General features: G+C 41.3%; 1 protein-coding gene and 1 pseudogene across 9 annotated transcripts in view; both read right to left on the bottom strand.

Moving 5' to 3' along the window:
• CHL1 (cell adhesion molecule L1 like) overlaps positions 1-23,534 on the bottom strand; it is a 227,789-nt gene extending 204,255 nt beyond the window's left edge. For 3 of the 9 annotated variants that reach the window (XM_070455658.1, XM_020880762.2, XM_020880761.2), the window contains exon 1: positions 23,301-23,533. The gene's annotated coding sequence lies outside the window, so the exon portion shown is untranslated. Of the gene's footprint in view, positions 1-22,218; positions 22,431-22,928; positions 23,012-23,266 lie in introns of those variants that run through there. The other 6 variants (XM_070455659.1, XM_070455654.1, XM_020880764.2 and 3 more) reach the window with 5 other exon arrangements.
• LOC110129402 (calponin-2 pseudogene) lies at positions 6,266-7,450 on the bottom strand (annotated as a pseudogene).
• Positions 23,535-23,842: the final 308 nt, after the last annotated feature.

Consider the following 23,842-nt stretch of genomic DNA (forward strand, 5'->3'; position numbering starts at 1 on the left):
ATACAAATTTTAATTTGCCTAACTGGCTGGACTCCTTTGAAGTTCCTGTATTGCATTTAAAATCCATATGCTCACACACGACCTACAAGGCCTTATATGATCTGCCCTAACCTCACCTGTGCCAAGCTCTCCCATGCTCACTGCACTCCTGATCCTAGCCTTCTGTCAGTTCCAGATGACGCCAAATTCATGACTTCTACCCTGCCTTTCCGCTCCCTGCCTCTCTGCCTGGAACTCTTGCTTTTCTGGCTCTTCTGCTATTTGCTTCTTCCCTTCCAGGCTCGGTTTGAAAGTCACCTTCTCAGAGAGCCCTTTCTAAAGTAGGTTCCTCCTCTCATTTTTCTCTATCACAGTCCTTGTTTCTTCCCTGAAATGATTTTATTGTTTACTTATTTATTGGCTGACATTTTCAGTAATGGCAAATTCTGGGAGGCAGGGAATCTGTCTTCATTTTAATGCTTAGCACAGTGCCTGCGATTTATAAACAGCTCGATGAATATTTGATGAATGAATGACTGAATGACTCCTTGAAATCAAAATTACATACACACACACACTTTGCTTGAAGACATCATTTCTTCTGTTTTCTACCTGGTAGCATAGCTATAACCTCACAGGTAAAGTTTTCTGATACTATTACTTTCCAGCATCAATCTGGTCAGATCAAATTATTCAGGAGTTGTACAGAAGGTAATTCCTCCCTCGATACACATAGGAATGAAAAGAAAAAAAAAATCAAGCTACTAAAAATTCCCTTCCTCTGCAGACTTTTAAACTGCTAATCAGCACAAGCAGCTTGTAGCAGATTGAGCTCAAAGTGTTGCTGAAATGGCACATAACTAATTTCAGGTGATTTACTATCTTACATTGCCCTAGTGAAAATATTGACACAGAAGAATATGATTTGGAGTCTTTCTGCACTGCTGAATTCGGTATTAGGTTTGGAGCCTCTATCAAGGCATTTCCATTAATCAACACTGCTGAAGAAAGGAAGTCAGGGTGTGGCATTCAGAAACCACTGCCAACTTGGGAAAATGCTAGAAAATGGGCAAATGCTAGTTATCTTGGTATGAATATTTAGAAGCCCTTTCCAAAAATATATAGTCCACTTGGTATGTTTCAAAGTCACGGCCAGCAATGTTTCTTGAATGGTCAATGGCACATATGCCTGTGGAGGAAACAGTCTCCCAAATATATTGTCAATACTCATAGGCAATTAGTTTTTTTAAGGTAAATATGATGTTAAGATTCTTCTGGCAAAATCACATCTTACTAATAGCGTCTGTTAAGTGCAAAGTTTTCTGTTTGGCTTTTGTTTTTTATAAACAGGTCTGGTATACACTAACTGGAGCTCACAGGTGGCTCAGCGGTAAAGAATCCACCTGCAATGCAGGAGACAGGGGTTCAATCCCTGGAGAAGGAAATGGCAACCCACTCCAGTTTTCTTGCCTGGGAAATCCCTTGGACAGAGGAGCCTGGCAGGGTACAGTCCTCGGGATCAGAAAGAGTCAGACACTACCTAGCAACTAAACAGCGCCATATACTGACTATTCTAGGGTTCGGAGGTCATTATTTTATTCATAAGAGCATTCTCTAGTATATTATTTCATAAATAACTCTAACTTTATGAACAAGAATAGTTAAACTCTTCTGACAACATTGAAAAGAACACAAAAAGCAAGGAGACTTTTCCAACTGTCATACAGGAAAGTCAAATTGAAATTATGGGACATCAAAAAGAAAAATTAAACTGTAGTATTTTGAATTATTGTGCCATACACCCGCAAAAATGGATTTCACCCTCACTGGGTCAAACTTCAAATACCAGTAATGCTATTTTTCTCACAGTAGTTCAGTCTAAAGCTATACCATTCGACACAGTTTTTAAATATCATTTGATCAGTAGTGCTCCTCTAAAATACAGCAGTGCTTTTTAAACCTCATATTTTCTTCATATATTCTGGCAACTAGGTCTCAGACCCTACATTCTTAGGTTTAAAATATGTCAACTACATATATTCCCACTCCAAACATGCACTATACCAATTTTCAAAGGTTTAGGCTGGAAGCTGACAAATTTGATTAAAATGACTGATTCATGGAGTCAATAAATGAAAAATGAGTGGAAACATTGGAAGTCAAACAAATTCAGAAATCATAAAATGGCAAACTCAGAAGTAAATTTCACCATTGAATCATTCAATAGATGTCAATGACACCTTTGTCAAAGTCAAGTTGTAAAGCTTTTGAGAGATGCTTCAATGCACAGAACAGTTTTATAATTAATCACCTAGTATGTGGCCAAGAAATAGATGTCACTTTTTGCCCTCAATAAACATGCAGTGGCAAAGGCGAATTCACTGACAATTTTAAGAGGTTTCACTTTGCTGACGAATGCTTTATGAGAAAGCATAGCCTAAGAGAGTGAATACAACATAAGTGAGGTTTTGTAGATATACAAAAGATCAATTATATACGCATGTTTGTGTGTGTGCATGTGTTTAAATGTGTTTAAATTTTCAACTTTAGTCTTTAAATTATGCCTTGCCACTGTTACTTATTAGATGTGTGTAATTAATCTTTATAAGAAGTTCCTTCAGAAGAGTTAGAATATTTCACATCACTGGAACTATTGCTTTATAAACTCTACCAATGGAAGCACTTCTTCAAATAGAACTCCGAATTTTTGTGTATTTCTAGGTATGGATGAAAAATCCATAGCAATTAATACAGGGTGTATTATTTAAAGAGCTATCAGAAGGAAGAATATCATTACTAACCAATATTGTGGGTGTTTACTTTTGTACTTTTTTTAAAAGTAAAATTACTTAAAGGTGTAAGTTTATACAAAAATATAAGCAAGAATTTAGAGAATCGTTACAGTTCATAGTCAGATCCTAATATTGGAATTCATTATCATTAATTTCCTTTCCTCTGTTTTTTCACTTCACATGCATATTAGGTATAGAAAATGGACAACAGAATGGCCATATCTGCATATCTGAGGTTGCCTAACTAAGAATGAGGTCCTAGAAAAGAGCAGAGGATACAGAAAGAGCAGTACTCTGAAACACAGAGAAGATATTAACCCAAATGGAAAAAAAAAAAATGGTAACGCTGTTTTTCTATTGGTTTTCTGGCCATATCAAAAGTGAAAATCACATCACAAGGTCACTGGTACCAAATAGCCCTGTGATGGCTCAGAATGCCCACACCCTTGACCTCTCTGCCAGTCAAGAAGGCATCTGGCTGGCTCCCTAAACACAGATGCTGTGAAGTCACCATCTTCCAACTATGCTTGGCTTTCTCTAAGCCTACTCCAAATTAGGGTTGGAAGGCCTTCCAGAGCACGAGAAAAGCATGCACATCGTACATTATCACATCAGGTTTTCTCAAACAGCACTAGATCACACTATGCTGAGGTAAACTGTGTTGATGTTACACTGATAAATACTGCTAAAAATCAAGTGCTCATTAAATAGGGTTTGAACATTTTTTATTTCAGAGAAATTATAATTGCAATGGAATTTCTTCTTCACCTTTCAAGTTCTGCCTCTTCTCTGACATCTTTTAGTAGTGCATAAGCTGGAAGTAATCTTTCTCTATTTCGACCACACATTGTAAATATATTTCAATACAATGCAATACATCCAATGCATTCCAATACATACACTGGCATTTGTGATCCTTTATTTTGCAGTGCACTTCTTTATGTACATGTCTCAGCTCTTTAATTGGACTGGAGGTTCATAACATTTCAGGAATGCAAGACACTAGAAAATGCATATATACTCACATTAATAACATTTTATGGGCATGCATTTAGTTGGAAAACTCAGCAGTGGACACAGGACTGGAAAAGGTCAGTTTTCATTCCAGTTCCAAAGAAAGGCAATGCCAAAGAATGCTCAAACTACCACACAATTGCACTCATCTCACATGCTAGTAAAGTAATGCTCAAAATTCTCCAAGCCACACTTCAGCAACATGTGAACTGTGACCCTCCAGATGTTCAAGCTGGTTTTAGAAAAGGCAGACGAACCAGAGATCAAATTGCCAACATCCGCTGGATCATCAAAAAAGAGAGTTCTAGAAAAACATCTATTTCTGCTTTATTGACTATGCCAAAGCCTTTGACTATGCGGATCACAATAAACTGTGGGAAATTCTGAAAGAGATGGGACCACCAGACCATCTGACCTGTCTCTTGAGAAACCTATATGCAGGTCAGGAAGCAACAGTTCTAACTGGACATGGAACAACAGACTGGTTCTAAATAGGAAAAGGAGTATGTCAAGGCTGTATATTGTCATCCTGCTTATTTAACTTCTATGCAGAGTACATCATGAGAAACACTGGACTGGAAGAAGCACAAGCTGGAATCAAAATTTCCGGGAGAAATATAAATAACCTCAGATATGCAGATGACACCACCCTTATGGCAGAAAGTGAAGAGGAACTAAAAAGCCTCTTGATGAAAGTGAAAGAGGAGAGTGAAAAAGTTGGCTTAAAGCTTAACATTCAGAAAACTAAGATCATGGCATCTGGTCCCATCACTTCATGACAAATAGATGGGGAAATAGTGGAAACAGTGTCAGACTTTATTTTTTTGGGCTCCAAAATCACTGCAGGTGGTGATTGCAGCCATGAAATTAAAAGACGCTTACTTCTTGGAAGGAAAGTTATGACCCACCTAGATAGCATATTGAAAAGCAGAGACATCACTTTACCAACAAAGGTCCATCTAGTCAAGGCTATGGTTTTTCCAGTGGTCATGTATGGATGTGAGAGTTGGACTATGAAGAAAGCTGAGTGCTGAAGAATTGATGCTTTTAAACTGTGGTGTTGAAGAAGACTCTTGAGAGTCTCTAGACTGCAAGGAGATCCAACCAGTCCATCCTAAAGGAGATCAGTCCTGGGTGTTCATTGGAAGGACTGATGTTGAAGCTGAAACTCCAATACTTTGGCCACCTCATGCAAAGGGTTGACTCATTGGAAAAGACCCTGATGCTGGGAGGGATTAGGGGCAGGAGGAGAAGGGGACAACAGAGGATGAGATGGCTAGATGGCATCACCGACTCGATGGGCATGAGTTTGAGTAAACTCCGGGAGTTGGTGATGGACAGGGAGGCCTGGCATGCTGCGATTCATGGGGTCACAAAGAGTCAGACACAACTGAGCGACTGAACTGAACTGTAAGCATCTTCAGGCCACCACTTGTGTCTAACGCATCTTGGAATCTGTCTATTCAACGTTGTAATTTCCACACAGTAAGAACTTCCTAAATTGTCACATAAACACTCAATGCAGAAACAGAATGAAGAGAGAACAGGACTGTGATGAATTTTTCTTAGGGATATTTTTACCCTCCTGAAGTTCAGCTGCATGTCCTAGAATAGTACTCTCAGTACTGAGAGGATCTTAGGAGGTGGCTTTGGGCATGATGTAAGTGAACATCCTTTGTCTTTTCATCCTTCTGACTACAGAAACCTGAAAGGCTCAAATAGGTCCTAATATATCATTACCAGCACTTTAACTTTACCAATCTATTTCATTTTTTTTTTTTTTTTCCAAAAAGAGGTTTTATTTACTTTGGTCCACAGTTGGTATTTTCACATTATTTCTTGGTCCTAGGGCTCCTGGGCAGGGGTTGGTCCCTGTGGGGGCCTCTGGGTGGGGGTCCCTGTGCAGTACTTGGTGGGGGAGTGGGGACAAGCGTGGGGGGTGGAGGCTGGCTTTGTCTCAAGCACTCAGAACTCCACTGTCCTGCCTGGGCCTCAGTGTCCCCACTGGGTCCCTGGGAGGGCCCAGGATTGGTGGTCTGAGAGTCCTGGGGAAATCCATGAGGTCTAAAATATTTTGGGACTGTGGCCTGACCTTCTCTCAGCAGCCCCCCCCACCCCCCACCACCATTTCCCTGAACAAAAAGTATTTTCATTTCATTAAACTGCCTGAAACTTCTGTGGGTACAGAAACCACAAACTGATGGCAGAGAAAAGAGAAGCAGGGAAGACATAACTGGAAACCACTTGGGGCCAGTTCCCCTCCCTGCCTGGGTTTCTTCTTCCCCCTAACAGCTTGGCCAAAGTCTACTGGGAAACCTGATGCCTGGAGCTGCCCTGGTGGGGACCCCCCACCCCACATGCATCTGGATATGGCCTTCATCCCTTTCCCCCAGAGTCTCAACTGCAGCATTCAGACATGTAGAAAAACAAGACAAAAAACACAGAAAGACCCGAAAACCCAGATGGGGCGATGATGGGGAGACGGCCAGCACGGGTATCTCAGTAGCCTGCCTCCTCCTGGTAGTAGGGAGGGCACTCTGAGGGCTCCCCTGGGCCTGGGCCATCTCCAGCAGCTGCCGGAGCCCCATTGGCCACTGGCCTTGAGGGCAGTACTTGGGGTCGTATATCTGCCGGCCCAGGCCAAACACCTGACCGCTCTGGTGGGCACCCCGTGTGTAGCCCACCTGCAGGGACATGGAGGAATTATCGCATTTGCCTGTCCCCAGCTTTGTGTCGCAAATGTGCCACCAGGTCCCTGGAGCCATCATGCCCACCTGGCTGGCACACTTGTTTGTACCCACCTGGCGGCTGACGGTCGAGTGGCCCATGGGGGGCAGGATGTGGTTTTTGGGGTCATGCAGATGCCGTCTGGTGCTGTAAGCTGTCATGCCGGACTGGCTGGCACATTTGTTGGTGCCCATCTGGAGCCCAATGACGCACTGGCCCGCCTTCATGGTGGCATCATCAAAGTTTCGCTCCTGCTTCTCCGAGTATTTGACGCCAATGTCCACACCACTCTGGAGCCCCTCTGTCTTGGTCTTCCCAGCCAGGGCAAGAAGAGATGCCTGCATCCGAGTCAAGTTCCCACTTTCAAACAGGTCGTTAGCCTCAAACAGGTCGACAGGATTCATGCCGCAGCTCACCATGGCCTTGATGACATTGGAGAAGTTTTCTAGCTGGTGCCAGTTCTGCATGGAGCACTTGATCTTAGGGATTGAGCCTGGCTGCAGTTTATTCATGAGTGTGCACAATATGATCCCATCCTTCAGACCCTTCTGGAAGTCTGGGCCAACGGAGAGGCCAGTGCGTCCCTCAATCCAGGTTCGGAGCGCCACCTCCTCCTGAGGGTCATATTTGGACTGCAGCCGGTTCCTGACCTCGGCCGAGAGCCCGTACAGGGCCCCTTGTTGAACTGCGTGGAGCTCATGGCTGGTGGGCGCGGCGCCGTGGGACCGGACAGACAGACCTACCAACATATTTCATGAAGAAGGAGCAGGACTGAAGCCCGAGGCCTTCAGCAGGCAACAGGATCTCGCTAGAATGTAGTGACCTTGTGTTGTTTTCACTGTATTACATTTGTCTGCACCTTTCATTACTTCCCCTGATGGTGGTGTTTCACTGATAGCAATGAAATAAAATTTGCAACAGGATCTCGCTAGAATGTAGTGACCTTCTGTTGTTTTCACTGTATTACATTTGTCTGCACCTTTCATTACTTCCTCTGATGGTGGTGTTTCACTGATAGCAATGAAATAAAATTTCCATTTTTAAGTCATTGTCTTTAGAATGAGCTAGCTAAAAATTTAAGTAAATTATGGTAGAAGGCACAAAGATAGGACAAAAACTGTGACGATGGTTACATTTCAGCGAGTACAGTCTCAGAGCTGGGGATTATTGAGTGACCTGTAACTTAAAGAAGAAAGGAGAGCAGGAAATGTATTGGGAAGACAGACAGGAACAGCGAGCTGTTCAGTAACGGGAGAGGGTCTCTAAGGATACAGGAAAACAGAGGGAATCATGAAGGCTGAGTCCGGCTGGATGTGGAAAGCAAGCGTGACAGTTACTTGGCGGTCAAAGCAGTGGGGAGCCGGGGGGAGTTTTTAGGAAGTAAGTGACACAGTGGTCAAAAGTGACAAGCGAGAAAGGGGATTTTAACTGCGACATTTAGGTCTTAGTGGAGAAGGGTGACAATAAAAGGCAGAAATCCTGTGAGAGAAAGGTTGCCGTGGTCTAGTGATTAGAAGACTGAACAAGGAATTTTCCGGAATGGCTCATGAGAAATAAATCTTAGGGTGTCAAGAAGAAAGCTGAAGCAAGTTTTACAGTTGTTTAAAGTAGAGAAAGAATACTGAGGACAGAGAATGGCAAATTGCTAAAGGGAGATGAGAGAAAAGACACTCTCAGCTACAGTAAAAATATATTTTGCTATATCAAAAGAAACTACAGGGAAACCTAGGACTGCTTGTGTTCCAGTAGTCCCAAGCATTTTTTAAAATAGAAACTCATTATAGAAACCTCAGCTTACAACTACCACCAATTTGTCATTTGTTTCATTTTTTCCCTCAAATCCAAGAGAGCAGAACTTAACATTTATAAGGCTTCAGGTTATATCATCGAAAAATGAAACCTGTTCAGAAAATTTGTATTTCTTAAATAAGGACACCTTTTATCAGTCACAAATGATTTGTCATTAAAAGACTTTTAAGACAAAATCAGACAACCTGAGTTCAAGTTCTGCATTCACACATACGAGTTTAATGAGTTTCCTTAACTTTCTGAACAGGATGAATACATACCTTGTGTAAATAATTAGCTGTTATGAGTTTCAAATTAAATGATGTACCTATACAGTGTCTTTCATTCAAAAACAATTCACAGCATTACCAGGATAGAATTAAGTTCACCATAGCACAGCATTTTAGGGTTATGTACATTGCACATTGCCTGTTGAAATAATTTTTGAAATATAAAAAATGTGGTGCAATACCTTTCAGCAAGACTTCAGGAGAAACACATCAACTCACTTTTATCAGAAGGGTGGGATTCACAGGTACAAGAAAAATAGCATTCATGGTTCCCAAGCACTTAGAGGAAAATGACATGCTATAGAAGGAAGAATGTGATGGAAAGTTTTGAGAAAATAGAGAAGCAATGAGAACACAAAATGAACCTGCATTAGGCATGGTGGTAGCTGTTGTTTAGCTACTCTCAGGGACCATCTGAAGAGAAAGAAATATCCCAAGAAAGCTCCCCTGCTGAATATTCTTCACCTGCTTCTCATTCTGTGACAGAAGATATAAGAATAATGGTCCTTGCTACCTGTTAGCATCTTCCCATCAGTCATGCTTCTGAAAGTTACAGGTAAAGGAGGGATGCAGCCAAATGTATAATCATCATTTCAGGCCAGGAAGCCTGCTTCCTTTTCCATCTGTGGCTGTAATGGACAAATAGAAGGAAATAGAGCAGCTCTTTTCTTTCCCTCCTCAAGTCTGGAGGTTTGCACAACCTAAGTAGTCTCCTTGATTCCTGGCATTCCAGTTTCACCTTGGCCCTTCTGACTCTGATGAAGAGCCTCCTGGTTCTCCCAAGCCCAAACCACTTCTAACATAAAAAGAAAGGAGTTAAGGATAAATGTAAGTGGATCAGAGGACAAAAGCACCAGAAAAGCCCATCCCACTAAAGAATCTTTAGCCAAAACTATTCTTAGCCAACTCACCCCTCTTTTCTCTCAGTTCTAGCCTCTCTCTCCAGACAAAACCATGGGTGCTTCCACGGAGCCCACGTTCATCCTCATGTCACACTTCCTTCTCAAAGTCAGGTTTCTTTCTGAGCTGAAGATATTTAGGAAGATATTTAGGTATTTAGGAAGACTTAAGATATTTAGGAAATGAGGAAGAGAACGGAGTGTCCACTTGGGACAGAGAGTGGTTGTACTTGTTCGTTTTCTTCCACTTTCTAATCAGTCATGTATGGAGTAAACAGTGTCACAGTAGGATTGATAATTCTGTTATGAGCATGACTTTTTACAGAATTTCTTCCTATCCTGTCTACTAGAATCCTCCAGCAATGTAGTTAGAGGAGTCCTCCCTTTGAAAAGGGGTTGGTCTTGATAGCTTGGACCAATGGATTACAGTAGAAGCGTTGCTCCAGGGCTGGACTTAAACAAAACTGACAGTTTTCTAAGTTGAGCTCTTGGAGCCCTGAACCATCATGTAAAGTCCAACAGCCTGTTGAAGAGACTGGTGAAAAGGCCATGTGGCTACATGAAAAGGCAAAGGAGACCAGCTGAACTCAATGCAACTGGACAAAGCAGGAGACATGCAAGCGAAGCCATCTTGGGACCACCAGCCCAGCTTAGCAACCATCTGAAAATCACCATGTGACCTCAGCTGTGATGCGGTAGAGCTGAAGAAATCACTCACAAAATCATGAGATTTCATAGAATGGAATTTTAACTTGTTTAAGTTATGGGTTAGTTTACCATGTAGCAGTAGATAAATCGAACAACGCCCCTTCACATTTTACAAATTGCTATTAATACATGATCACATTTCTGAATCAGTTTTCATCATTGCCCTTCTTAGCTACACATAAGCCTCCAGGTATTTTTCTTCCCAACAATAAGCAGCTTGCACATTTCCCCAGTAATCTCATATGCAAAACACATATCTGCTGAATTCTTAAACATATGGTGAATTCCCAGTACACAATTCAAAAAAGAAATGATGAAAATAACATGAACTCAACTTCAGAAGTCAGTGGAATGGTGATGGTACTTACAAATCAGTTTCTCTAAGTGATAGTAATAGTATACAAAAATGCACCATGATTCCCTTGCAGTGGATGATATGAAATCTTATGGGCAAACAACAGTACCTTGGATAGTTACCAGTGCATTGCTTCTAGAAGAATGTCTTGTAAAAGGTTTGGAGGTTTTATCATTGCTGTTTTGTATTTAACATTCTTAAGCAGCTGTATCATTAGTTAAGAGGGTTTTGGATGATTTTCAGATAAACGATCTCTACACCTATAGGTGATACATAAAAATGTTTCTCTGTTTTATCTCAAATTGTATTGTGGTTTCTTACTGACTCAGGACCAGCCATATACCCATAATCTCTGACTTGTCTTTTTCTAATCTTTCTATCCTTCTCCCTTGGTGAAGAGATTGTTAGCTGTGAATTCTTTTGTCTGTGAATGAATCTGCAACATTTCCTTCATCTGTTCTAACCTGCAGTTTACACTTCGTCATCCACTAAAATAAAACAGTTGAACTTATTGAGATGGTTCTAAATTAAAAGTAAACAGTCACTGAATGAGGCAGGTATTTCCATAATAAAATGTTTGCAGTTGGTGAATTTTTGCAAAGATTTAGGTTGCTATGATGTTTTTTTTTTTTTTTCTTTCGGTTTTTAGATACTAGCCTAGGATTTAAATACTGGAGGTAGCTATAAGTAAACTCTAAATGAATACGTATCATTATAGTCATTGATCTGTATTTTCAGTCTTATTTGCAGTAGTAAACCAGTATGGATAAAATGAGTATTTAATATCATTAAATACTGAATGCATCATTCAGTATTTTAGGACATCTACACAGGTCAAAATAAATTGGGATTGAAAGGATTTAAGAGCATACATTAATTACAGAATAAGAAATTACTCCTCCAATTTCATCTTGTAAATATGTATGTACTTGGAGTAGCTGCATAATCCCTTCAGTCTTCCTTCCACTTCAGTTTTACACTGAGTTGTGAACAGTGCACAGCTTTCTGCTCACCCCTTGCACGTACACACTTACAGCCACCCACATCATCTTGTTTCATTTATGGAACCAGTTTTAAATAACCAAGAACATATTGGAATGCAATCTTCAAACATACTAAAAGCATTGCAAATCCAGCTAACTAAAAATCAAGAATAGGGCTTCCGTTCCTTTCATAGGACACAGAACCAAATGTGCAGCCAAATTATCCTCCCATTAAGGACACAATCTCGTTTTTGGAGGAGAAAATCAAAAGGAGTCTACTCCAGAAGCATCCAGTCTGTTAAACCCCATTATTGAAATGAACTTAGGAAATGATGACAAACACCTTCCTGTCCCTCCTCATCAGTTCAGAATTTGGAGGGGCAAAGGAAGTGGAATGCATGCTCAATTGAGGCAGTAAATACTAGGCTGTAGCAGATTGTTTTACTGTTAAATACAGTAATGGGTTTTTAATGGCTGCTGTCCAAAATTACACTGGAGAAAAATGGTTTATTAGTAATAATAATAGCTGGCACTTCTATCTTCAAAGCACTTTCCAAATATTAGCTCATTAATCCTCTAACTGCCCCTGGGAGGGTGCGTTAATATTTTTATCCTCAGTTTACAGCTGGTGAGACAGGAAAATAGAAGGTAGAAACCGAGTTTTCAAAAGGAGGATTTGTGTATGGAGGTCAATTTCCAATTCAAACAACTCATATCAATTTTTATATATAATTGGATGGTATTCACTCTGACAACTGTCATTCCTTTTTTGAGGGGATAGTAATTAAGGTCAAATCCAATTTATTTGAACTTGATTCACATGAGATGCACCTGAATTGTTCATTCCTGGTCCTTTAGCATTATTTCAAGCAAATCAATTGTGTTCAGAATCTATTCAGCCCAAATCAATTACATGCAGAAACTTGTATGCATGGAAAAAGGTCTCTTGAGACCCTTTGAAATTTAGCTTCACTGAAAGTTGCTGGAGATCACAATGTGAAGCAGGGTCAAGGTCAAATTTAAACACCTTTATTCTGGCTTTCTATGTTTACCCATTCACTCAGATCTCCTTTCCGGAAAATACTATATGTCTCAAATTAGTGAACAATAATGAACAACCCAAACAGTCTATTATTCCTTCTGGTGCAGTCTATAGATGGTAATATTATTATTGTTTTTCTTTCTTTACTTGCCACCAAGGATAATGTTTTCAATTCTTTGCCACTGAACAATGCCTTAAGTATTTTAATTGAATAAATTATTTCCCCACTGTGTCATTAGATGCATTGTACAGAACAAATTTACAAAGTCTCTGAATTTATAATACAAAAATAAACACATTTGTTAAGGAGCCAAGTGCTATACTCTAAAGAAGCAGGCATGGATCAAACAAAAGCCTTATAGCAAACTCATTCCATATAGTCCAAGGAAATGGGATCTACTGTCTAGACAAAGCAGAAAGCAAACACATTTCTGCCACTATCTATTACATAAAAAAGTCTTTTGGAGTCAGTGTTCGAGAATGCTATTTATATTTTGCATATTAAAAAATTAACATTTTTCTAAATACCACATACCCCAAAAATCAAATACCTCTCAAAATTCCCAAATATATTGACCATGCCTAGAATAGGGTTGATTTTTCCCTCCAAAGCCTTATCTTAATTGACAGCTGCTAATAAAGACAGTGCCACCATTATGATAGGTGTCATTTTCAAAAACAGCCAGCCTAGGATATGGCATCTGCCATTGCCAACTGTGTCTATCTTAATCTGGAGTGGCAGAGACACCTTTGTGGAAATGCCAACCATATAATGCAATTGCTTACATATAATACCCAGATGTGAGGGAAATCTATACATATTGAGATTACAGAGTATCAGAAACATTTCTGCCAAGAAATATAAGATGGTAATGAAGGCAAGCTAAAGCTTTGGTGGGGGTGAAGGTTGATTTTTACATATACTGGTGCCCAGGACACATTTTAGGAGGACTCAGACATCAGACACTTTTATGACATGATTTTGAAGAAAACACAAATGTCTTTCTTTCCCAATGTATCTCCCACATAGGAGTGTCTCACCCACATGGGAGTGTCTCATAGCAAATCTTGGCAACAAGAATTTTAAATCTTCTTTTTAAATGCCACCACTCTGAGGATTAGCATTCAATATCATATAATACTTTAGGAGGAGCCCTTAATTATCTATTTTCCATATGACAAAATAATACACAGAAGAGGCAAATCTGGATGGCCCTTGACAAAGACCATAGTTAGAGAATCCTGCTTATCCCAGGGTGCCGGTACTATGGGCATTGCCCAGGTGGGAAATGAAGTCCAAGAGTGAAGAGAATGGATATGTAATGAACTGAATGTGTGTCTCTTCCAAATTCATATGTTGAAACCCTAATCTCAATGAAAAGCTATTTGGAGGTGTTGCATTTGCAAGGGAATTAGATCATGAGGGTGGGGCCCTCATGAATGTGATTAGTACCCTTATAAAAGGGATACTGGAGAACTCTTGAACTCTTTTTTTCATTCTCACCAGGAAGGTATAATGAGAAGTCAACAGTCTGCAAATCAGAAGAAGGCTTTCATGAGAACCAGACCATGCTGGAATCCTGATATCAGGCTTCCAGTCCCCAGAACTGTGAGAAACAAATTTCTACTGCTTATAAACCTCCCCTTCTGCGGTACTTTGTTACAGTAGTCTTGACTAAGATGGGGTGTTGAGGGGTCTGCTGGACTCAAAGGCAGCACAGTGTAGTAATTAAAGAGCTTGAGGCTGGAGATTAGATACTTTTGAGTTGGAGTACTGGCTTAGCCACTTCCAAGTCATGTTGCGTGACCCTGGACAAGGACACCCTATGTCTGTGACACTCAGCATTAAATGAATATTATCATAACAGTAATTTCTTCAAAACACTGATGCAGAGATTATAAAATACATCATAAACATTTAGTAAGGGACAGGTAATTTAACTGTTTGCCTGGCATAGCTTCAGTTCTGTCTCTAGCACAAAGGAGTTATTCAATAAAAGCTTTTAATGATTGGTCACTGTCAATATTTCATAGCATACCCAATAAATCAATCATTTAATCAGTCAATGTATAATGGAATTAAGGAAGCTATAAAAAAATTGAATCTCCTTATCTTTTGGTAGGGTTATATTCAACCTTGAAAAGAAAACTGGTGAATTTTTCAGTATTTCCCCTAGACTCATTGCATCCCTCAGCTTACATGTTAACTCTGAATTTGCTTTTTAAAAACAAATCAGTTATACAATATTTCTCTTTTATTTCAAAGAAGGAAATTTAAAAGCTGTAGAGTGTATTATGAACTGAGTTGCATATGACGGTATATGCACTTTTATTCTGGCTTCACCACTGCCCAGCCCACTATTCAACCTTACTTCAGTTTTTTTCCTCTATAAAATGAGCTAACAACCTATCCCTTTTTGTCTGCCCCGTTGTTGAAAACGTCAAATTAGATATGGGAAAATTCTGTCAAAACCTTAAAGTACTCAAATAATGATTTTTTTTAAATAGAAATATGCAGCAGTAATCTTCTAAATGAATGTAAATGCTGTGTTGAATGTCAAGGGTCTCAGAAAAGGTCAATACTTGTCTTCCCCTTGAACCTTTGCACAGGAGATGTGTTTTTCTTTGAACGCATCAATATGTAAGACATCCCATAGTAAGATGATATCCTGTCACATCACTTTCTTTAGTGGTCTTCTACACAGTAACAAATTTACTGTGACACAGTAAATTCACAGTCAGCTCTAATAGCAACAAATCATTAAAAATCTCCAAAATTTTCTCACCAATTTACTTTCTATTACTTTGGAAATATGTTCCTTAGCCAGGGTAAATACAAATTTCTCATATCAGGATGCTACCAATATATCTCTAATCTAGTTCCTCATCTTCTTTATCCTGATAACACTGCATCACAGAGAGGGAGCCCTTCAGAGATCCAAATATACAGGTCACAATGACTTTAGGCTATCAGAGTATTATCTGAGGGTATCTCCACTTCTTGGGCACATCTATAATCCCTAGAGTTAAAATCACCACTTACAGCAAAAGCTTTTGTTAGAGAGGAACCTCTGTTAAAAATGCAAACCTGTTACCAAAGAAGCTAGAATCCATTCTTTGCATTAGTCACTGTGCTTTACAGCTTTCTCTTGGAAGACAGAGATAATTCAAGGGAAAGGGTAAGTTGGTTTTGAAGTTTGAAGATTCAACTGAAACCCACTTCTGGCCATAAGCATGCCCACCTGGGGCAAAGAAGGAGGATCAGAGGAAGGAATAACAAAGGGGAAGAGAAAATGATGGCCTTGAATGCAGATTTCAGGATTCTCCCTTTTGTCCCGCTTTTGGCAGTTCGAGTTTTCTTCTCCCCCCTTACACAAGTTCTATAAATGTGAAGCCTTCAGGGTGTGCTGGATATTCTTCAGTAGCTCTCCAGATTCATATTTATTCTCCACCTTCCTCCAGGCTGCTCTGTGCGGAGGGAACCAACTGCAGCAGATCATTTGGACCAGGCTCCTTTGTCTGATTGCTGAGATCTTGGGGTAGAAGACCAGTGTCCTGTGAATTGACAATGGCTATGTTTCTCTAAAACCACAGGTTCTGTCGGCAACCTTCCGCAGAGCTATGGCCCCCATCTTTCAGTAACTTTTAGCTATGGGGCTATGGTCCCCATCTTTCAGTAACTTCTTTCTCCTGTTGTCCCTCTAGACTAAGGGCAGTGAGAGCCCAGGGTTGCCTCAGCAGCCTTCCTTGTTGGCTGGCCTCAACTCTGCCCCAAAAGATGTGGTTGGTCTCTTTTTTAAATTCCCTTCAATTGCCCCATTTGGGTCCCACTTATATACAAGAAAAAAAAATCAAGTGAAAGCAAGACAGTGCCAACTTTTACCCAGAGGAGATTAAAAAAAACCTCTGGGTCCTTTAACACTGCCAAGAGAACATGCTTCCCTGTTCTAGGGGATGGTACTCTGCTACCAGGGCATTCAAGTCCAATACTGCAAGATCATCATGTTTCTCAAGATAAGTCAGAAATATGAATTTTATGTGAAATCCCTGCCTTTAAAATATTGGCTTAAGTATTTTCTAAATACGTCTTAGGCCAAAGAAAACACATATGTAGGCTGGGTTCAGTTCAAGGGACATAGGGCTGGATCTTAAATAGACTACAGTGTCTCTTAAAAAAAAAACAAAACTGCTTTTCCTTATAACGCAGAATTATATCAAGAAACATAGAAATTCTCATCTATACAACTCTTTCCTACACAATTAATTAATCTAAAAATAATAACTTTCTCTCCCTCATTTGAAATCTCATTGCAAAAACTGAGAACTATCTGGAACCCAAAAGTGACGTGAATCTTGATATCTAGGATTGTTCTAAATGTATGAATCTAATCAAATCACGTAGTTTCTGCATGGCTCTCTCCATTCATCCGCAAAATCAGGATAATGACTTTTTCCTACCTTCTTCACAGGGACACTTGGCTGAAAAATGAAATAATACATAGTAAATGAAAAGCACATTTGAGCTCTTCGGAGAATAAAGTGCTGTATAAACCAAAGGGATTAGTAAGAAAAACCTCAGAGGTTTGTCAGAGCTTTTCTTCTCCAACCACATTTCATGATGCCAAGGTAACTGTAAGTCAATGCCTCAGGCCAGCACAATGTCATAGAAGATCTCCCCAAATCGAAGGCGGTGGTTCTCAACTCTGACATTACTACTTCACCGGAGGTTTTCAAAAATCCACATGCCTGTTCACCACTTCCAAGAATTTTTACTGAATTTATCTGGGTTGGCAGTTTTTAAAAAGTTCTCTAGATGATTCTCATTTCATTCAAGCATGAAAACTACTACCCAGGATTTGTCAAACATGTGAAACAATCAGTACCTGCATATGTACATCTAATTGATGTAGGTATCAACAATGTTCCATGATTTTAATAGTAACATAATGTGCTGTGCCGTGCTGTGCTGAGTAACTCAGTTATGTCTGACTCTTTGCCTGCCAGGCTCCTCTGTCCACGGGGATTCTCCAGGCAAGAATACTAGAGTGGGTTGCCATTCCCTTTTCCAGGGGATCTTCCCAATCCAGGGATCAAACTCAGGTCTCCCGAGTTTGAGAGATTCTTTACCAGCTGAGCCATCAATAAGTTCACACTTATTCATATACATAAACACACTCATGTCTTATCTTTTATCCATTCACACACTGAGCATGGAATAAAAATTATTATAATAAAAAAGCGAGAATTTATTGAGTGCTTAATGCATTCTAGTAAGTTGTCTACATAGATTGCTGCATATAGCGCTCATAATAACATACATGAGCTCGGTACTAAGCCATGTCTAAATCTGTGCATGCCAGGCTCCTCTGTCCTCCACTGTCTCCTGAGTTTGTTCAGTTTCCTGTCCACTGAGTCAGTGAGGCCATCTAACCATCTCATTCTCTGCCACCCCCTTCTCCTTTTGCCTTCCTAGCATCAGGGTCTTTCCCCATGAGTTGGCCCTCTGCATTATGTGGCCAAAGTATTGGAGTTTCAGCTTCAGCAACAGTCCTTCCAATGAATATTCAGAGTTGATTTTCTTTAGGACTGACTGGTTTGGGTATAGATAGTACGCCACATCTCCATAGACGAAATCAGTTTTAGGGAGGTTAAAATGACTTGCTCAGGACCACGCATTGAGGAATTAACAGAACTGGATTGGGAACCTTGGCAGCCTGACTCTTATAGCCATGATATTTATGTAATAACTACCACACCCTGTTTGCTTCCCATTGTGACAGAACCTGTAGTGTTTAAAAGATAAGTAAAATGAAGCATGTGGCCTCAAAAAGATTCTGCCACCTGATAAGGGAATTGCGATGCAGACTAAACTTCATAGGTTAAACAGGAAATTGGTACACTGTCGTCCCTGGAATTAGGGAGAGGTGGATTGGAAGATGGGCAATGCCTGGCTTTACTAAGCTTCTACTTTACAACTATAGAGGAAATGAGATGTACTCAGACATCTGAAAAGAGAATGTAATAAGACCACCAGGAAAAAAAAAAATCCCTGGTCAAAGAACAGACTGCATTTATGTATTAGCCATTCAGCACATTTACTGTTCTTATCACCTCCTGGTATCACTTGGAATGAATGTTTTTGCCTCCCTAAATTTACCAAATTATCATCTTAACCAGCAAATCACAACTGTTGAAGAATTCACTGCAGCTCAAAATTTATTTCTGATTCTTACTGAAAAATTGTACACAAACACAAGTGTAACACATGTACACACACACACAAACACACATACTCCTAATGTGATCTCCAAAGAGGTAAACAAGTTGCAATTTTTGGTAGTAATAAACTAATGTGAAGATTAAGTAAAAATTTTTACAGAAAAAATTTAAAAACTGAAAGCAGAATATTCCTTCTTTTTGTACTTTTATCTAAACACAATGGGAAGGTAAGCAAGACCATTTTTTTAATCCACAATACATAAAATCTCAATTAGTTATGGTCTATTTGTGCACTGACTAAAAACATTCGCTAACAAAACAGAATTTTCTAGTTTACTGGATAAATATACCAGGAGAAATTGCAGAATAATGTTAGGTTGCCAAGCAACTGCTGCTCTACCCCCTCATTCATCAAGCTTCTTATCCCAGTGCTAGAGAATTCCAACCAATTTGTTTCTTGGGAAAATTATAGTGACTTTCAGTAACACAATAACACTTTTATTCTCAGAAGATAAACTTAGATGTTCTTTTGATCAAAGGGATGTGTTAATTCATTATTCTCTACATGGTGCTAATGAGAAAGCTATAATTAACCAACTACACTATTGCGACACACATAAAATAAACTGCAGTAATTAGTAATGTTTAAGGTGTTAACCAGCCTCCAAAATTAGAAAATACAGAATCCTTCCCCCAATATAGATGCAGAGAAAGGAGAAATCACCATAGCTAATTAAACTGAGGATTGTTTCCATTCCCCAGCCTCCTCCCCCTCAAAAGTGGGAGAGGAACAGGATCTCCAAAATGTGAGAGATTTCATTTTTAAAGCAGAGAAAATGGCTCAGTGCCAAAATTTACCTGTAGGTAGACATAAATGCTGGAGAATAATGTAATCTTTTCTTTGAAAGAATGCTTAGCACAATATTTTTCCAGGAATGAATAGGAAGAATATTATGCTTTCACTCATTAGCTGTGTTAACTTAGCATATTGTATGTAAATCACCATAATAATTGCATTCTCTTCAGACTGAATCAGTTAGTTAGAATGAAGCTGTAATCAAAATGCTCATAATTGAAAATACAGTATTCTTGGTCTTGTTTTGAAAAAATAACAAGGAACACTGATTGAATCAAATAATACAGTACATCATTGAAAATAGCCTTGGTACAGAGATACGTTGTTTCTCTAGATTACACCTTAGCATGTCAATTAGCTCCCCAAATCTGGATTTGTCATGGTTTTTTACTGTTACCCTTTGTCTTCAGCCTAACTTCAGCTTTCCAGGTGCAAAATCTAAGATTGACTTTTTAGATTTTTTTTTTTTTAGGGAAAATATAAAATAGTAAAAAGCTAAATTTTGTTTCTAAAATGTATTAGATTCTATGGTACTGCTGGCTGTCATAAATCATAGGGCAAAATAATTTCCAATAAATGGAACATTTAATGCCAGTGCTCCTGGGAAAGAATATGTAAATGATCACATGAATTTCAGGCAAGCTGTCACAGTAATTCCTCAAGGTACCCTTTAAAGATGACATATTCACTGTGAAGAAGAGGGCATTGGTTGTCTTGCAAAAGTCAAACTTGAAGCAATACTCTACTATATGAACTAATACAGGGCTTCCTGACATTCATTTCTTCAAATCTGATGCCATTAGCCACGCTCTATGACTTAATTTTCTTTTATTAGATAAAAATTAGGAGAATCTGAAATCTGCCTTAAATCATTACTTTTACTTAATTTCCCCATAAAAAATGAGTCTGTCTAAAATATTTTGAAAAGCAAATTTGGGTCAAACAATCTTCAATCTTCAAAGATTTCAGAAGCTAATTATAAAAACCAAGCTCCAATCCAGCAAATATTTTCCTAGGTGAGTTCTATTTTGTAAAAGTCGTAAGAAGCTTTGTGATGGTGACATCTGTCTGGTTTCACTTGCTTCAGAGCCATCAAAATATGCCAATATTCTAAAAAGCAAGTAATTTTTAAATGAATTTAATACTAGTTCATTTAAGGAGATGAATTCACTTTAAGGTAATAAATATATTATGTGCAATATCAAATGCTAGCAGACCTGTAATTAGGTAAAGGGGACATATAACTTCCTCATTACTGGGTATGTTGGAGCACCTATACAACCAAGAGCAGTAATAAACATCCATAGCCTTTTCTTTAAAGGAAAGGACCCATAAGGTGCAACAGAGAACAATCTGGAAAACATACATTAATCATCACAGTCCCGAACTTCTGCAGTGAAGAGTGGAAACACGTCTGGAAAGAGATTTTAATGAACTGTGGTAGCCAGTACTCTTACCTGCCCAGAAATAACCATTTGTCTCCATTTATTCACTGACAATATTCAAGAGTTTGTGGGAAATGGTTATACACTATGTGCTCTGCCATTATTGGAGGGAAATCCACAGCAATATTTAAGGCCATAAAATAGAAACCCCCATTATACACCAGACTCTAGAACCAAGTTAAATTTTGAAAGTCACAGGGTGATCCATCCTAAAAATAATGAAATTAAGACAAAGCCAACTGCAACATTAGCAGACCAGAGAGGAAACATTTTTACACAGAAAGCAGGAAAGTCAACAATTTTTTGTTTTCTTGTTACTAAAAGTTTCCCTAAACAGCTTTCTAAGCTTCTTTCTCCATCCAGTTGTTAATTTATGTCTTCCAATCTGCTGGAAATCAAAGCTTTGTAGAAGATGGACTGGACAGTAATACTAATGTCAATCGATGGTCTCCAAAATTAGCAATCAGTATTTCGCCTTCAGTAAAAATGCAGAGAAAAGAGAAGACGCCTGATCTACTTAAATTGAGGATTAGTTTATAATAACAGAAACGGGGTCAGCAACCATAACTTTAGTGTTGATTACCAACATCAGACGCTGAGCTAAACTGTTTACCGGAATGATCTCACTCCACTTGCTCAAAAACCCGGAAAGGAAGGTATTGATACTATCCCTATTATTTAAAGGGGGAAACTGAGGCACAGTGTAAACGACTCGTCCAGAACCACACATCTCAGAGCTACGAGCCCACGTCAGCGCAGCGAGCCACTCTGCCTCGCACGAGCCCAGGTGCCTCACCAGTTGCCCACCTCCGCGCGCACGCGCAAACGTGCCCCCCACCGCGGGCGTTCCGTGAGCGCGCCATCGCGCACGCGCATGCCCTGGCACCACTTGCCAGCTCTGGGGGCTCTCTGGGAGCTCCCCCACCCCGGCGGAGCTGAACCCCGGCGCCACTCGCGTTTGGCTGAACCCGAGTCTTCCTCCGCGCCTTGTCGCCCTGCCGTGTCACTACACACCTGCCTTCAGTAGCTCACCTATTACCCCTTCGCTGCTCGCCCTCCGGCTGACAGCCTGACCACCCAACCCCGCGCTCGCCCCAGGATGCCACTCGGGGTGTGGGTACCTGAGCCCTCGCGGTGGCGGCTTCTTCAGCCCCTGGCTTTTCGCAGGAATTCCTCAGTCCGGCCCCCGGCTGAGAAAGTGAGGCTTGCGGTGAGCAAGAGTGGGAATGTAGGGGCTGGCTGGCGTTCCCCAGCCTCCCGGCTCCAGTCCCAGCTCTCCAGATTAATCACTTTCTCACTGCTCCCCCCAACCCCCACGCGCACACTCCCTCAAAAAAAGAAGGGAGGGAGAGAGGCACAAAGAGGAAGAAGGGACCATCCGTGACTGGCATCTCTAGCTCCCCCAGCTCCGCTACCAGGGAGCCATGGCAACCACGCCCCCGACCTGCCCCCTCATCCCCTCGGTGGTCTGGGGAGGTGGAGCCCCTAAGCCTCGCGGGTTTCTCGTCCCCCACCCCCGCCCCACCACCCCAGGTGTCCAAAATCTCCCCTTTCAAGCTGACGGCGCGTCTCCAACCCCACCGGCATGTATAATCGCCCCTTGAGAGTGGGAGCAAGACAGTGGGGCGGCGGTGTTGGCGCCCGACGACCCAAGAGATGGTAGGGGGCAGGGAAGAGTCACGCCAGGACTGACCCTCAAACCCAGCTGGACTTCGCAGCCCCCACCCGGGTGAGGCTGGAATGTCCAGGAGGGTCTGGAATCCTCTCCAAAGGGCAGCAAGAGATGCAGGTAACGGAGGCTGGAGAAAAGACAGAGAGTCAACCCACCTACCCGTGACCAGGAGGAGAAAGTGGGAGCAGGAGGATTCGAGGAGCCGCTTTGCTCCGTCCGACCGACCAGAACCTCCTGAATCCAGCCTCAGCCACCAGGGGGCGGGGCTGGGAAAGGGGGTGTCTCTAACTGGCCTAAGGCTGGGGGACCCTCGGACCACCCTACTTTGTGCAATGACGGAGCCCTGACTACGCACCATCACCGACCCAGCAGGGGTTGAATCCCGCTGGAGCAAACCCATTATCCTCCTTCTGTCTCGCTCAAAGAGTTGCGGAGCTCCCCGGGGCTAAGAAGACAAGCCCATTAACCACCGCCCCCACCCCCCGCCCCCGGCACACCTGAGTCGCTCCCAGCACCAGATCCGTTCTGTACCTTCCTTCGAGGAAACCGCTCCTTCAAGCTGGCTTGGAGCGGGAGAAGGGCGTGGAAGTCCAGCAGCTCCCGGCGGATGCACGGGAGTTTCTCGCCGGCAGCTCCCAGCCGATCTGCACGCGGGTCTGCCCGCGGAGAGGCCGCCGCGCCCCTCCCACCGCCGGCAGTGGCCGCGAGGACGCGGACCTGTTCTGGCTTGCTCTCGGATCCACACCCTCCCCGCAGAGGGAGGCTCGCGCAGCTCCTCTCTGCGGCGGTTCTGCCCACCCACCCCACACCCACGCCGCTTATTCCCCCTCCCTCTCCTCGCTCCCTTGGGACAGGGAGAGTTACAGGCTTAAGACTTTTATTTCATGGTGAAAAGCAAGGGACGAAGCCCAAACTTTGCTCGCCATTTTCCACGTCTATGGTTAAAAGAGGTAGGATCGTTGCCCCTTTTATCTGCAAAAGAGAAATTTTAAAGTCCATCTGCCTCCTGATAGCTCCACTCAGTACATACTCCAGACACAGGTCGCCAGTCTGGTTTTCTCCCAGAGCTACAT

Source organism: Odocoileus virginianus, chromosome 26 (genome assembly GCF_023699985.2).
Source record: "Odocoileus virginianus isolate 20LAN1187 ecotype Illinois chromosome 26, Ovbor_1.2, whole genome shotgun sequence".
NCBI classification, from domain to species: Eukaryota; Metazoa; Chordata; class Mammalia; order Artiodactyla; family Cervidae; genus Odocoileus; species Odocoileus virginianus.